Genomic DNA, 14,779 nt, shown 5'->3' with positions numbered 1-14,779 from the left:
TTGTACGCGATGTTTCGGCTACTTTTCTTGACCCGTAAACCCCCAAACTTGGTTTTTAATAACCTTAGGACTTTTACCAACATGGTAATGCCCTCGGATAACTTTGCGCTCAACCGAAAAGCCCTGAATTCAACGTTGACGCTTTTAGTCCCTTAAGTACGGTTTTGGCCATAACTTTCTCATACGTTGACGAAACTTCATGAAATTTTTACCACATATTCTAGTGAGTATATTTTAGCTATACAAAGCTTCGGGTCTGCCAAAAGTTCACTCAGAGGTATAAATTAAACATGTTGACACTTTTGGCCCCTATAGTTTACGATACTTCACTTTTGGGCAATTTCCGCGTCGTATGATCCATGAACCATCCGTTAAATGTTATAAACATTATGTGGGGTTGTCATAGAGCCTATTTATCCATTGTTGACACTTTGGACCCTTACATTCCATAGTTTTCACTGTTTGTCACTTTTAGTCCCTCTAAAGTATGTTTTCACATAACGGAACCTTATGACACGTGTCAAGACATTATTGGACGAAATTTTTCGAGGTGTTACATCCTCACCCCCTTAAAAGAAATCTCGACCCCGAGATTTATTCAAACAAATGGGGATATTTTTTCTTTCATCGTGGATTCTACTTCCCACGTGTATTCGGGTCCTCTACGGGCATCCCACTTGACCTTTACAATAGGCACGTGCTTCCTTCGAAGCTTCTTTACCTGTCGATCCTCAATCGACAAAGGTTTTTCAACAAACTTTAGACTTTCGTCTATGTGTATATCTGTATGCGGTATAACCAGTGATTCGTCAGCGAGACACTTCTTCAAATTACAGATATGGAACACATTATGAATAGCACTAAGCTCTTCAGGCAAGTTCAACTTATAGGCGACTGCCCCGACACGTTCGATTATCTCGAAAGGTCCTATATACCTCGGGCTCAGCTTGCCTTTCTTTCCAAATCTCATCACACCTTTCCAAGGCGATACTTTGAGCAACACTTTTTCACCCACATCAAAGTGAAAATCTTTGCGCTTAGGATCCGCATAACTTTTCTGCCTATCCCTGGCAGCTTTCAAACGATCACGGATCTGAACGATCTTATCTGTCGTCTCAAAGACGATATCTGGTCCAGACAATTGGACATCTCCAACTTCTGCCCAACAAATGGGCGATCTACACTTCCTACCGTATAGGGCCTCAAAAGGCGCAGCCTTTATGCTGGAATGGTAGCTATTGTTGTAGGAGAATTCAATCAGTGGTAGGTGCTTATCCCAACTACCACCCAAGTCGATCGCACATGCTCGAAGCATGTCTTCCAAGGTTTGAATAGTACGCTCACTCTGACCATCAGTCTGAGGATGGTAAGCCGTACTAAAATTCAAACGAGTGCCCAACGATTGTTGGAAACTCTTCCAAAAATGTGACGTATATCTAGTATCTCTATCAGAGATAATAGATATAGGTATACCATGTAGCGCTACTATCTTATCGACGTATAATTGAGCTAACATATCTGAGCTATACGTCTCTTTGATGGGTAGAAAATGAGCTGACTTAGTCAGTCTGTCAACTATGACCCATATGGTATCATTTCCCTTTTTCGTCTTTGGCAACTTGGTGATAAAATCCATTGTCACCATTTCCCATTTCCATTTGGGAATTTCAGGTTGTTGAAGCAAACCTGACGGCTTCTGATGCTCAGCCTTGACTTGCGCACAAGTCAAACATTTGGCCACATACTCGGCCACGGACTTTTTCAAACCAATCCACCAGTAGTTTGATTTCAAATCCTGGTACATCTTATCAGCTCCAGGATGAACGGAATATTTAGAGCTGTGGGCTTCCTGGAGGATAACATCCCGAAGTCCTCCATATACTGGAACCCATATTCGTCCGTTTAGTCGTAACATTCCATCCTTGTCGTGGGATAACTGCTCCTCAGTTACTCCCAACTTTTCTGCGGGATAGTTAGCTTCCAGCACAGCTTCCTTCTGTGCAGCTAACACCCTTTCATTCAAGTTATTTCTTATTTCAATGCGCTTGGCATTGATTCTGATCGGTTTAACCCTTTCTTTTCTACTTAAGGCGTCGGCAACCACATTTGCCTTGCCTGGATGGTATCTTATCTCACAGTCGTAATCATTGAGGGTTTCCATCCATCGCCTTTGACGCATGTTCAATTCTTTCTGATTGAACAGATGCTGAAGACTCTTGTGATCCGAATAAATGATACACTTGGTTCCATACAAGTAATGTCTCCATAGCTTCAATGCAAATACAATCGCACCCAATTCCAAATCGTGGGTGGTGTAGTTTTTCTCGTGCACCTTTAGCTGGCGAGAAGCATAGGCAATGACTTTGCCTTTCTGCATGAGTACACAACCCATGCCCGTATGTGATGCATCACAATACACCACAAATTCATCTATACCATCGGGCAATGTCAACACTGGCGCATTGCTCAGCTTCTGCTTCAGAATGTCAAAGGATTCCTGCTGCTTAGGGCCCCAATCAAACTTAATCTTCTTACGGGTCAACGAAGTTAGGGGCGCAGCAATCCTTGAAAAGTTCTCGATAAATCGCCTATAATATCCTGCCAATCCGAGGAAACTGCGAATCTCGGTAGGAGTCTTCGGCTCCTGCCAGTTCATGACTGCTTCTACTTTAGCGGGATCCACTTGGATACCACGCTCGCTTACAACATGTCCAAGGAATTGGACTTCTCGAAGCCAAAATTCACACTTCGAGAATTTGGCATAAAGCTTCTCTTGATGAAGAAGTTTGAGAATACAACGAAGGTGTTTCTCATGGTCAGCTTGGCTCTTCGAGTAGATAAGGATGTCGTCAATAAAGACGATAACGAACTTATCTAAATAGGGTTTACAGACGCGATTCATGAGGTCCATGAACGCGGCTGGTGCGTTAGTGAGCCCAAACGGCATCACTAGGAACTCGTAATGTCCATAACGAGTCCTAAACGCGGTCTTGTGTACGTCTTCCTCCTTGACCTTCAACTGATGATAACCTGACCTCAGGTCAATCTTGGAGAAATAGCTTGCTCCTTGCAACTGATCGAACAGATCGTCGATCCTGGGTAACGGATACCGATTCTTGATAGTGACCTTATTAAGCTCACGGTAATCGATGCACAGACGCATCGAACCATCCTTCTTCTTAACGAACAAGATTGGCGCTCCCCAAGGAGACGAGCTAGGTCTAATAAAACCTTTGGCTAAAAGCTCATCCAACTGCGTCCTCAACTCCTTCATCTCCGTTGGTGCCAATCTGTATGGTGCTCTTGCTACAGGTGCTGCACCTGGTATGATGTCTATCCGAAACTCTACTTGCCTATCCGGTGGCAAACCGGGTAGTTCTTCAGGAAACACTTCAGGATATTCCGAGATAACAGGAATATCTTCAATCTTCGGCTTCGGCTCATCAATGGTAACTTGTGCCATATAAATGACACATCCCTTCTGCATGCATCTGGATGCTTTGAGCATGGACACTTGCTCAGGCAATCCATGCTGGGTATCTCCTTGAATAGTAAGTGACTCACCGGACGGAGTCTTAACTATTACTTGTTTTCTATTGCACAGAATCTGGGCTTGGTTACTTGACAACCAATCCATGCCTATTACTATGTCGAATCCAGCTAACTTAAAGGGAAGCAAGGATAACGGGAAGGAATGATTCCTAATGGATATAACACATCCATCTAGAACAGTCGAGGCGGTTTCTAAGGTTCCATCGGCTAATTCCACCTCATACTTCACGCTTAAGGTTTTAACAGGAAGGTTTAACAGTTTACAAAACTTATTATCTACAAACGACTTATCAGCCCCCGAATCAAACAAAACTCTAGCAAATATATCGTTTACAAGAAACGTACCGGTAATGACGTTATCGTCAAGGACTGCTTCCTTTGCGTCCATTTTGAAGACTCTAGCATTAGTCTTCTTCCCTTCCTCGGCCTTCTTTGCAAACTTTGGGCAGTTGGGCCGAATGTGCCCTTTCTCGTTGCACCCAAAACAGGTTGCATCCTTCATTTTCTTGCAATCCACAGCTTTATGATCTGTGGACTTGCAGATTCCACAACGTTTCTCGAAAGACTGGGATTTCGTGTCCAACCGACACCTCCCAAAGTGGTGCCTCCTGCAGATCTTGCATCTGGGTTTCTCACCCGACTGTTGATCATTTTTCCTAGACCCCGACCCTTTCCTGTGGTCGTTGTTCCCTCTATGTCGCTTTTCAGACCTTCGTGAGGTGTCATCCTCACGTTTTCGTTTGTTCTCCTCAGAGCTCCTCATAGCTCTCAATCTAACCACGTCTTGAGTGAGGGAGAGGGATAGATCCGCTACGGACCTAAATGTAGTGGGTCTTGAAGCTTTGACGCTGGCTTTAATCTCTGGTGCCAGACCCCCAATGAATCGAGCAATCCTACGCGGCTCCGGGGTCACCAAGTAAGGCACTAAACGAGACAGCGTGTTGAACGTAGTAAGATACGCTTGACAATCGAGGTTCTTCATCACTAAGGATACAAAATCCGATTCGATTCGCTCGACCTCGTGTTGCGGACAGAAGTTCTCTTTAATCAGGGCCACAAACTGTTCCCATGACAAACTGTACAGTGTGGCCTTACCGGCAGCTTGTAGGAGTGACTTCCACCATGCTAATGCATCTCCTTTGAATGACTGGGACACGTACTTCACGACGTCCCTATCAGCACATCCGCTGATATCAACTACAGTGTCCATCTCGTCAATCCACGTCATGCAGTCGACGGCTCCTTTTTCCCCAGTGAAATCTCTGGGCTTGCAGGATACAAAATACTTGTACGTACAGGACCTGCTGTACGTGTCATGCTTCAGCTCAATCTCCTGCTTTGGGACGCTGCTGTGGTTGGAGGAATGATTATCACCCTCAACTTTCTTTGGCTCACTCTTTTTAGACGGCGGCTTACTATGAGCCCCTGAATGAGTCTTAGACTTGACATGCGTCTCTGTTCGGGTCCTACTCCGAGTACCACTAGATTCCCTGAATTGCCTATCCATAGCTTTGGCAACAGCGTTATCTATCAGTGCTTGCAACTCTGCACCGGTAACGTGAATCTTTGCATTATCTGAGTGTTCCCCAGAATGACTGTTGGTTTCCTCCGATTTGGCCATTGTAGCTTTAAGCTACAATAAAGGACAAGGTCTTATTTAGAACCTAACAGTATTATCGTCCTAGACGATTTATTAACCATGGTATCAAAACCTTAGCAATTAATTTAATAGATTTCATTCAGGCTCTTATTAGCAATCAAGGAATGAAAATATATATATTGGCACCATAGGCCTAGTCACAAGGACAATCACTAAATTATAAATTTAGATTTTTATAGGACTATAAATTGTATAATTAAACAAATAATCCTTTACTAGACAGAGAGTCATAAACCACAACTGTCATTATATAACATAGTTATAACCCGTAGGTATCAAGCCATTAATAGACTTGTGTACAGATATAATCTGTAGATATTTCTTTACTAGGCAGGGAGTTATAGACCACAACTGCCACTATATGACCTAGTCATAACCCGTAGGTATCAAGCCATTAATAGACTTGTATACAGATAGAATCTGTAGATAATTTATTAAAAAGGTGGGTCGTGTGATTCTACAGATCACGCTTAGCCCAGAATGTTAACATGTTCTCAGATGTTAACAGGGAGTTGAATCCTTTCAACCAGGTTTTACCATCAGGGCCAGGCCTGTTAATAAGGCATTCAGGCTAGGTTATACCTTACTAAGATTCTTATAAAATGGTAAATCAAATAAAAATTGATATTTTCCATTATTTTAATATTATTCATGCATATAAACAAAATGAGAAATTCAAATTAATCATTTCAAATTTTAAATAAAATACCAGTACATAATTGCCCTAAACGGGACTTTGAAATAACATAACTAGCATGAATAACATGCCCGCGCAGGGGCTAAACAAGTACAACAATAACAAAAATAAAATAAAACAAACCCACGCAGGGGTTAACAGGATAACATACCCACACAGGGGTAGAGAAAGATAGATAAATATACCCACGCAGGGGCAGAGTACTGGAATAAATGTCCACGCAGGGACATGAGTACATGCAATAATAATCGAAGGATTCAACGATCCTTCTTGCTCTTTCCCTTGAGCAAATCGAACACCTTCTTAAACAAGCCACTGGTGCGTCGGCGATCCTCTCGCATATTGTGCTGAAACTCGCGTCGCATGCTATCAATCCCCTGCAGGATCTCCTGAACCTGCGGCGGCGACATCATAGGCGCCGGTGGTGGTGGCTGGTAGTGCTGCGGCTGCGGCGGCTGGTAAGGCTGCGGCTGCGGTGGCTGCTGGTAACCCGGAGGGTAACCAAAAGTAGATGGGCCAGCAGCCCAAGGGTCTCCAAGTGGACCACTATGTGGGAGTGAGCTGTAGTTCACAGCTTGCCAATAAGGGTCTCCCGTGTAATCATAACCCTGAGGGAATACTTGCTCGAACGGGTTGAACTGAGCGGCACTAGCATAAGCCGGAATCGGCTCTCCAAAATTCTGCGGCGGCAGAGGCGGGATCGGAACAGAAATAACCTCCGATACGGGATGCTGAGACTCCCCTGTCTCAGACTCCCCGGGTAGAGACGTGTAGCGGCTGCTACTAACACGTGGAGGGGTGCCTATGCGAATCCCTCCGCGCGTAGACATGCGCGCATTCCTCCTAGGCCTCTGAGGCGGAGGAGGTAAAACTGGCGGCGGCGGTGGTGACGGAGTGATCACGTCACGCCACAGGGCCTCAGATAGGTCCTGCGGTAGAGGCGGCTGCTGCTGGAGCTGCTGCTGCTGCGAGTGGTGCTGTGAGTGCACCGGCGAACCATGGAGCGATTGGAGCATCGGGGTACCATGGAGTGATTGAAGCATCGGAGAGTTGTGGCTAGGGGTGAAGTACCAATCATGCTGCTTGAACCTCTCCTGGAAGCTGTCCACACCATTAAATGGTGATCCTGTGTATGGCGACCCATCCGATATCTCAATCGGGTGGTTTGGTGTACCTGATGGTGGGAGCGAAGGGTCCGTCTCCTCGTCTACGTCCATCTCGTGACCACCAGGAAAGTGGTCCTCCTGTCCAAGTGGGTTATGGCCCACTGGCTCCTCCACATAAGCATTAGGGTTATACAAACCCTGGTAGGCTGGCGCTGGGTGCTGGTGTGGTGACTGGTGCAACGGTATGTATGATCCAAGCGAATCATGGGGCCCGTTCTCCGAATGGGGCCCAAACGAGTGGGGTAAAGACGGAGAAGTGCTCGCGGAAACCGAATGCCTAGCAGGCTCGGCAAAAGACCTCCAAAGGTCGTTGGCGGCTGTGTGGTGTGTAGCAGATGGGGCCCGCCTATGCGAGGGACCAGCCTCATGATCGTGCGATGTAGGAAATCCCCCACGACCTCTCATCCTTGGCGGCATCCTGATCCTGTCAAAAGTCAAACAAGTTGCGCAACAAAATATATAAGACAATGCATTAATAAATAAAAATAAATTAAACGAAATGTCGAACATTTCCTAAGTTTCTTGTCTAGACTCGAACATCGAGGATTGTGCAATTGTGTAACTGAGATTAAACACATAAGACTAGTGTTTAATTCACTCAGCGTTGGCTCTGATACCAACCTGTCACACCCCCAATTCCACGTGTCACCGGTGGGCCCGGTGTGGGGTACAGTGACGTAGTTGGCATCGTCATAGACAATCAACACAATATAATAATGCACAGCGGAAGCAGAATAGAAACATTTCAACTTTAAATAAAGTGTAATAATAAATATCACAGTAGTTGAAATGGATCCACAGGCGGATCAAATAAAAATAGAAATAAGTAGTTCAACAGATAAATGTCGTCCGAGTTTGCGAGACTATTGTGGACTCTCTCTAGGAAACAGCCAGCCTATTTCCGTATAGTACCTGCACTTAACCTTTTGGAAAAATACGTCAGTTTACACTGGTAAATACAAATCGACTGACTCATTTTGAAAATGATTGAAAATTTATTTAAATGCACAAGGCATAAATATTTTTATTAACTTGGGATAATTATATCATATAAACTTGTGAACGAATTACATGCACTTATATCTCTGGTGGCCCGGGATCTACTGTCCGGGCTAGAGATTTAATTGACACACCACATCAAAGAGTTATACACGACGGGTGTACGCCTACACCCCGTGCTCTGGTCGTGGCCATCTCGTAAGATAATGCCAAGGATATCCGGGACACGGTCAACAACCCCCCAAAGCCTTTTAAGTAAGACAAAACTGTTTAAACGAAGTCGCACAAGCTATTCAAGACTGAACACCTATAAGGAGCAGGACTTGTGCGCCCGATCAAGCGGTATTTTAAATACCGTACCCCAAGCCCGTATAGGGAAAATAAGTCAAAATGTATTTACCTGAGCAAGTATAAGTCACAAACGATAAGTGGTGGTAGCTTTTACCGGGCTTCCTAATCTGGAACAAAGGTTTATAATTAACCTATTAGATTCCTAACGGCCTTTTATTTAAGCTTAAGCTTTGACCGGTTAGTTTTAGGAATGATACGGTTTACGCACGATTAAGCGAAAGACCGGATAGAATGTGATTTAGACCCGACAAGTTTGAATACTTGTATAATATGGGTATACTAAATACATTCTGGATTTTGAGATAAAAACGATATCGTTTGACCCGGTTCGGTCAATTTACGCAAACTAGTTACGTAAACCGAACCGAACGCGAAAAGGGCGATACGGGTAGCCAAAAGATTCAAATGCAAGTTCCCTGAATTAATATGCTTAGAATATGACATTATATCAGTAAGTTATGTCCTATATTGCCCGGGATAATTTTAAACTCAATTTATGCCTTAGAAGGGCATTTTGGTCATTTAAAAGATAATAAAAGGGTAAAATTAGAAATCTGAGTTTCGGGTCTGGATCATACAGTAAGTATACTTAATATAACATATTATATCAGTAGGGTATGACCCATATACCAAATATATCATTTAAAACCAAACTATGCACCGTAGGGGCAATTTAGTAATTTCACAAGGGCTAAAAATGCCAAATCTGGAAACCTGAGTTCAAGATATTATACTTACTGTTATTATATGAAAATATGCTAAACACATCCGTAAGTATAGGTCTTACATATTTAAAACAAGTATAATGCTTACTATGCGCTTAAAACGCTAAAAATACGATTTAAGGGCGTTTTCGGGTTTTCACAGTAAATCTGAGATTTTTATATTTCCAGAAGTCTTATAATAATTTATTCATCATACAAAATCAGTAGAAAAAGGTTTCGGGTCAAACGGATGTGTAAAACTCCTTTTATGGCTAAAACGGTCAAAACCGACATAAGCCGATATGACTAGGTGATCTAGGATCCGTTCAGCCAAAAATTACTTAAAAATCATCAAAATTCCCAGAATATTATATATAATCAGTTGGTAAAAAGTTTTGTACCAAAACGTGGCCAGAAACGGGTTCTACGCGAAAAGGACCGTTTATGTAAATTTATAATATAGTTTTACGCTAATGGCCATAACTCACAATCTGGACCACCAACTGATCCTAAACTTTCGGTGCAAGTTTATATAATAAAAATAAAGATTTCTATCCTTTCACTTTTCCAAAAATCCCGTTTTAAATCAAAAAGGGCAAAATAGTCAACTTTATGCATAAACCGGAAACAAGCATTCGAATAGGCTAAGCATAGACTCAATCAAAGAAAATTCCAGGAAGTTTAACTAAAATAAAAATAGTCAAAAATACTTTCCAATACAGATCTTGAACATGCATGTACGAATCCGAATCGATAGTCTACGAAATAATCGTTTTACAAGACTTTCGGTTCCGATTCGTGGCTATACTATAGATTGTCGAGTTGATGATGATTAAAACACCTTTATATATATATTACAAGTCATTTTTAATGATCAATCAGTTTGCATGTCATCTATATCATTAATCATGTCATTTTTCACAAAAATCACTTCTGTTGACTTTTTAGAAACAGGTTTGACTCGACATTAGGCATGCATGTAGTGGGAATCAGTTAGTAACCTCTAGAGGGTTTGTTTCCCACATAAATACCAATCTATAACAAGTTTCAATTCGAGAAATTACTGAAAGAAATCCGTTTAATCAGAAAGTCAAAGGTTATGAACACCCAGTTTGACTTTTAGCAATAATCACTACAAAAACGGATTAAAGAACGAATTGAAGGCTTACAAGAGTCCTATAGATGTTAAATGATCACTAGGAGTCGGCCTTGATCTTCAGAAATGCTCCAGAAAGCTTGCTTGAAGTTCTTGAATGTTGAGAGCTTATGTTCTTCAATTGCAAATGACCAAAAGTGATCAATAATCTGATTTAAACACAAATTTTCGAGGCTCCTGTAGTAGTAGCCATGCAAGGCTTGTTATTGGTTAATTTGGAGGCAGAAACCAGCTGTTACCAACTCAAATTCGGACCCAATTCGACCCAAACGAATTTTCTGCTCGCTGGCAGTCCCACGCGGCCCGCTTGGGCCTTCCCAGGCGGGTCGCCTGACCCTTGTTTCAGCCAAACAATTTTCAATGTTGACAGCTTTGACCCCTGAACTTGTACGCGATGTTTCGGCTACTTTTCTTGACCCGTAAACCCCCAAACTTGGTTTTTAATAACCTTAGGACTTTTACCAACATGGTAATGCCCTCGGATAACTTTGCGCTCAACCGAAAAGCCCTGAATTCAACGTTGACGCTTTTAGTCCCTTAAGTACGGTTTTGGCCATAACTTTCTCATACGTTGACGAAACTTCATGAAATTTTTACCACATATTCTAGTGAGTATATTTTAGCTATACAAAGCTTCGGGTCTGCCAAAAGTTCACTCAGAGGTATAAATTAAACATGTTGACACTTTTGGCCCCTATAGTTTACGATACTTCACTTTTGGGCAATTTCCGCGTCGTATGATCCATGAACCATCCGTTAAATGTTATAAACATTATGTGGGGTTGTCATAGAGCCTATTTATCCATTGTTGACACTTTGGACCCTTACATTCCATAGTTTTCACTGTTTGTCACTTTTAGTCCCTCTAAAGTATGTTTTCACATAACGGAACCTTATGACACGTGTCAAGACATTATTGGACGAAATTTTTCGAGGTGTTACAAAGGGCCAAACCAACCACCCAAGAATAGAATCGTCGAGCGAAAACACTTGACAACCTCCTGGAAGCAGCTTTTCTTGCCACCAGACCTTTCTCTATCAATTAGGAATCTGATCCCACCAATAAACACATTCCTTAAATTGTAGCCATTTTTTGAGTGTTTATTTTTTGGTGTCTAATCCGCATATATATCACCATTGCTCTTGATTTTCTTGATTGTATATCTCTTAAATGTCAACATATACACATGTGATTTAGTTTACGAAGATTTTTTAATTCCGAGAACCTCGATCAGAGTGTAAAAAAAGGCGTAAGGTTCACAATGGTGTAAAAGTAAAATGGGATATACCGGACTAGGATTCGAGTTACAGGAACAAGGGCCAACCCAACCACCCAAGAATGGAATCATCGAGTGAAAACGCTTGACAACCTCCTGGAAGCAGCTTTTCTTGCCACCAGAAGTTTCTCCATCAATTAGGAATTTGATGCCGTCACTAAACACATTCCTTAAATTGTAGCCATTTTTTGAGTGTTTATTTTTTGGTGTCTAATCCGCATATATATCTCCATTGCTCTTGATTTTCTTGACTGTATATCTCTTAAATGTCAACATATACACGTGTGATTTACTTTACGAAGATTTTCAATACCGAGAACCTCGATCAGAGAGTAAAAAAGGCGTAAGGTTCATAATGGTGTAAAACTAAAATGGGATATATCGGGCTAGGATTCGAGTTACAGGAACAAGGGCCAAACCAACCACCCAAGAATGGAATCGTCGAGCGAAAACACTTGACAACCTCTTTGAAGCAGCTTTTCTTGCCACTAGACCTTTCTACGTCAATTAGGAATCTTATGCCGTCACTAAACATATTCCTTAAATTGTAGCCATTTTTTTAGTGTTTATTTTTTGGTGTCTAATCCGCATATATATCACCATTACTCTTAATTTTCTTGACTGTTTATCTCTTAAATGTCAACATATACACGTGTGATTTAGTTTATGAAGATTTTTCAATGCCAAGAACCTCGATCAGAGAGTAAAAAAGGCGTAAGGTTCACAATGGTGTAAAAGTAAAATGGGATATACCGGGCTAGGATTCAAGTTATAGGAAGAAGGGCCAAACCAACCACCCAAGAATGGAATCGTCCAGCGAAAACACTTGACAACCTCCTGGAAGCAGCTTTTCTTGCCACCAGACCTTTCTCCATCAATTAGGAATCTGTTGTCCTCACTAAACACATTCCTTAAATTGTAGCCATATTTTGAGTGTTTATTTTTGGTGTCTAATCCGCATATATATCACCATTGCTCTTGATTTTCTTGACTGTATATCTCTTAGATGTCAACATATACACGTGTGATTTAGTTTACGAAGATTTTTCAATGCCGAGAACCTCGATCAGAGAGTAAAATAGGCGTAAGGTTCACAAACTAAAATGGGATATACCGGGCTAGTATTCGAGTTACAGGAAAAAGGACCAAACCAACCACCCAAGAATGGAATCGTCAAGCGAAAACACTTGACAACCTCCTGGAAGCAATTTTTCTTGCCACCAGACCTTTCTCCATCGATTAGGAATCTGATGCCGTCACTAAACTCATTCCTTAAATTGTAGCCATTTTTTGAGTGTTTATTTTTTGGTGTCTAATTCCCATATACACACACAATTAGCACCTTGACTACATGCACACACATTGAATGGACAAAAACAACTTGTTTTAAGACCCTAAATGCCTACTTTTTTTTAAATTAACGGGTTTACCTAAAACCCGTGGTTATACCCGATAGAAACGTGGTGGGTTTTGGGACTGGTTTGGGACATGCTTATCTAATCAGGTTTGTGGTTGGGACTTGGGATTACCTAAACCTGTCCATCCCTAACCACAATTGTCATCATCGCGCTTGTTGTCGCCAATACCTCTGCAGCTAATACCGCCTCAACTATTGCTCCAAGTTCGTCCCTAGGAATTCAATAGCCCCATGACTAGACAAAATGGGCCCTAAAATATTAACTTATTTATAAACCAATAAAACGTTGATAATTAGCTACTGCAAGTCCTAAAAAAACGGAGAGAGAAAGGAGAGGAGCTGGGAGTAAAGACACCGAAAGACCTGAGCCGATACCGGAGGAACTTAGGAAAAAGAAGCTGCAGGAACAAAGACAAATCAAAAATCACCATGGTAAAGAGGAAAACTGGCAGACTTATAAGGGCAAGTAGACTAAGAAGAATGAAGCTAGGGGAAGAAAGGAATGGCACTCAAAAATTCCGACAACTAATATCTTCATCAGTAACCTTCCGGATGGTGTTAAGGAGATAACTTTGCTTCGAAAGTTCGCAGAGTTTGGTGATTTAAGGAGTGTCTACATTGCGAGGAAGAGAGACAAGCAGCACAATCTTTTTGGATTTATTAGATTTGCCTTTGTCGGATACACGGAGGACCTGCTAAAAAGAATGAGTGGTGTTACAATAGATGGGGCTAAAGTGGTTGTCAACGTGGCTAAATACGACAAGCACGATGGTGTCCCGGTGGAAAATACTAGGGGGAAGACTCAGGCAAAGCAAGTGAATTTTTCGTTGGAAGATCATTTTCCCACGAAGGATAGCTCTAGGTACTTCGCAGTAAGTTCCAAATATAAGGACACCCTCATGAATAATCAGATTAAAGAGAAAGAAACCACCAGAACTGTTCTTATAGCCCCAGATACGTTGCCAGTAGAAACTCAATGGTGTAACAGGTCACTGGTAGGAGAGGTGAAGGAGTTCCATAGCCTGGAAAACCTTCAAACTCTCTTGTCTGAACTGGATATACCCGAGGTGGACGCAAAATATTTGGGAGGCATGTCGATACTTCTGCCGTTCGGGACTAAAGAAGCGGCTGAAGACTTCCTAGTGAACAAAAAAGAGTCCTGGGAGAAAAAATTTGAGACCTTATCAGAATGGGATGGTAAGTATACCCCAGAAGAAAGGTTGGCATGGTTGATTATTTCTGGGGTTCCAGCGAGATTATGGGATGGTGCAACGTTTGATTTGATAGGTAATTCGTATGGCAAGGTGGTAGTTCCCTCTAAAGCATCGATCACGGATGACTCGTTGACGCATTGTAAAGTAAGTATAGTTTCACGTCTCGCCAAGAAAATTGAGGAGAGAGTGCAGATAAGATGGAAAGACCAGTCGTTTATGGTGGATGTGTGTGAAGATCCGGCGAGGTGGTCTCCCGGACATATTTCGCCGGAAGCTGGGAATCCAACAGTCACGGCTGGAAGTGGAAGGATTGGTCTTGACAAACACGAAGCTTCTGACAATGTTTGGACACACTCTTCTAGGCTCGTGAAGGATAAACAGTCGTCTTTGGGACCAAAAGGTTTTTCCTGGTGGTACCCTAGACTGCTTCAAGCACTGGGACCCATCCAATCCCAGTAGGACCAAATCTAAAGTAGGCTTAATTAATCATTTGCGAGATGAGCTAGGCGGTGGACCTAGGCCAAAATCTAAGAAAAGGAGGAGGAGTGTTGGGGGAGGTTCATCTAATAATGAGACAAGGCCCACT

Source organism: Helianthus annuus, chromosome 5 (genome assembly GCF_002127325.2).
Source record: "Helianthus annuus cultivar XRQ/B chromosome 5, HanXRQr2.0-SUNRISE, whole genome shotgun sequence".
Lineage (NCBI taxonomy): Eukaryota > Viridiplantae > Streptophyta > Magnoliopsida > Asterales > Asteraceae > Helianthus > Helianthus annuus.
The sequence above is the reverse complement of the archived record's forward strand: the minus strand, read 5'-3'. Positions refer to the sequence as shown.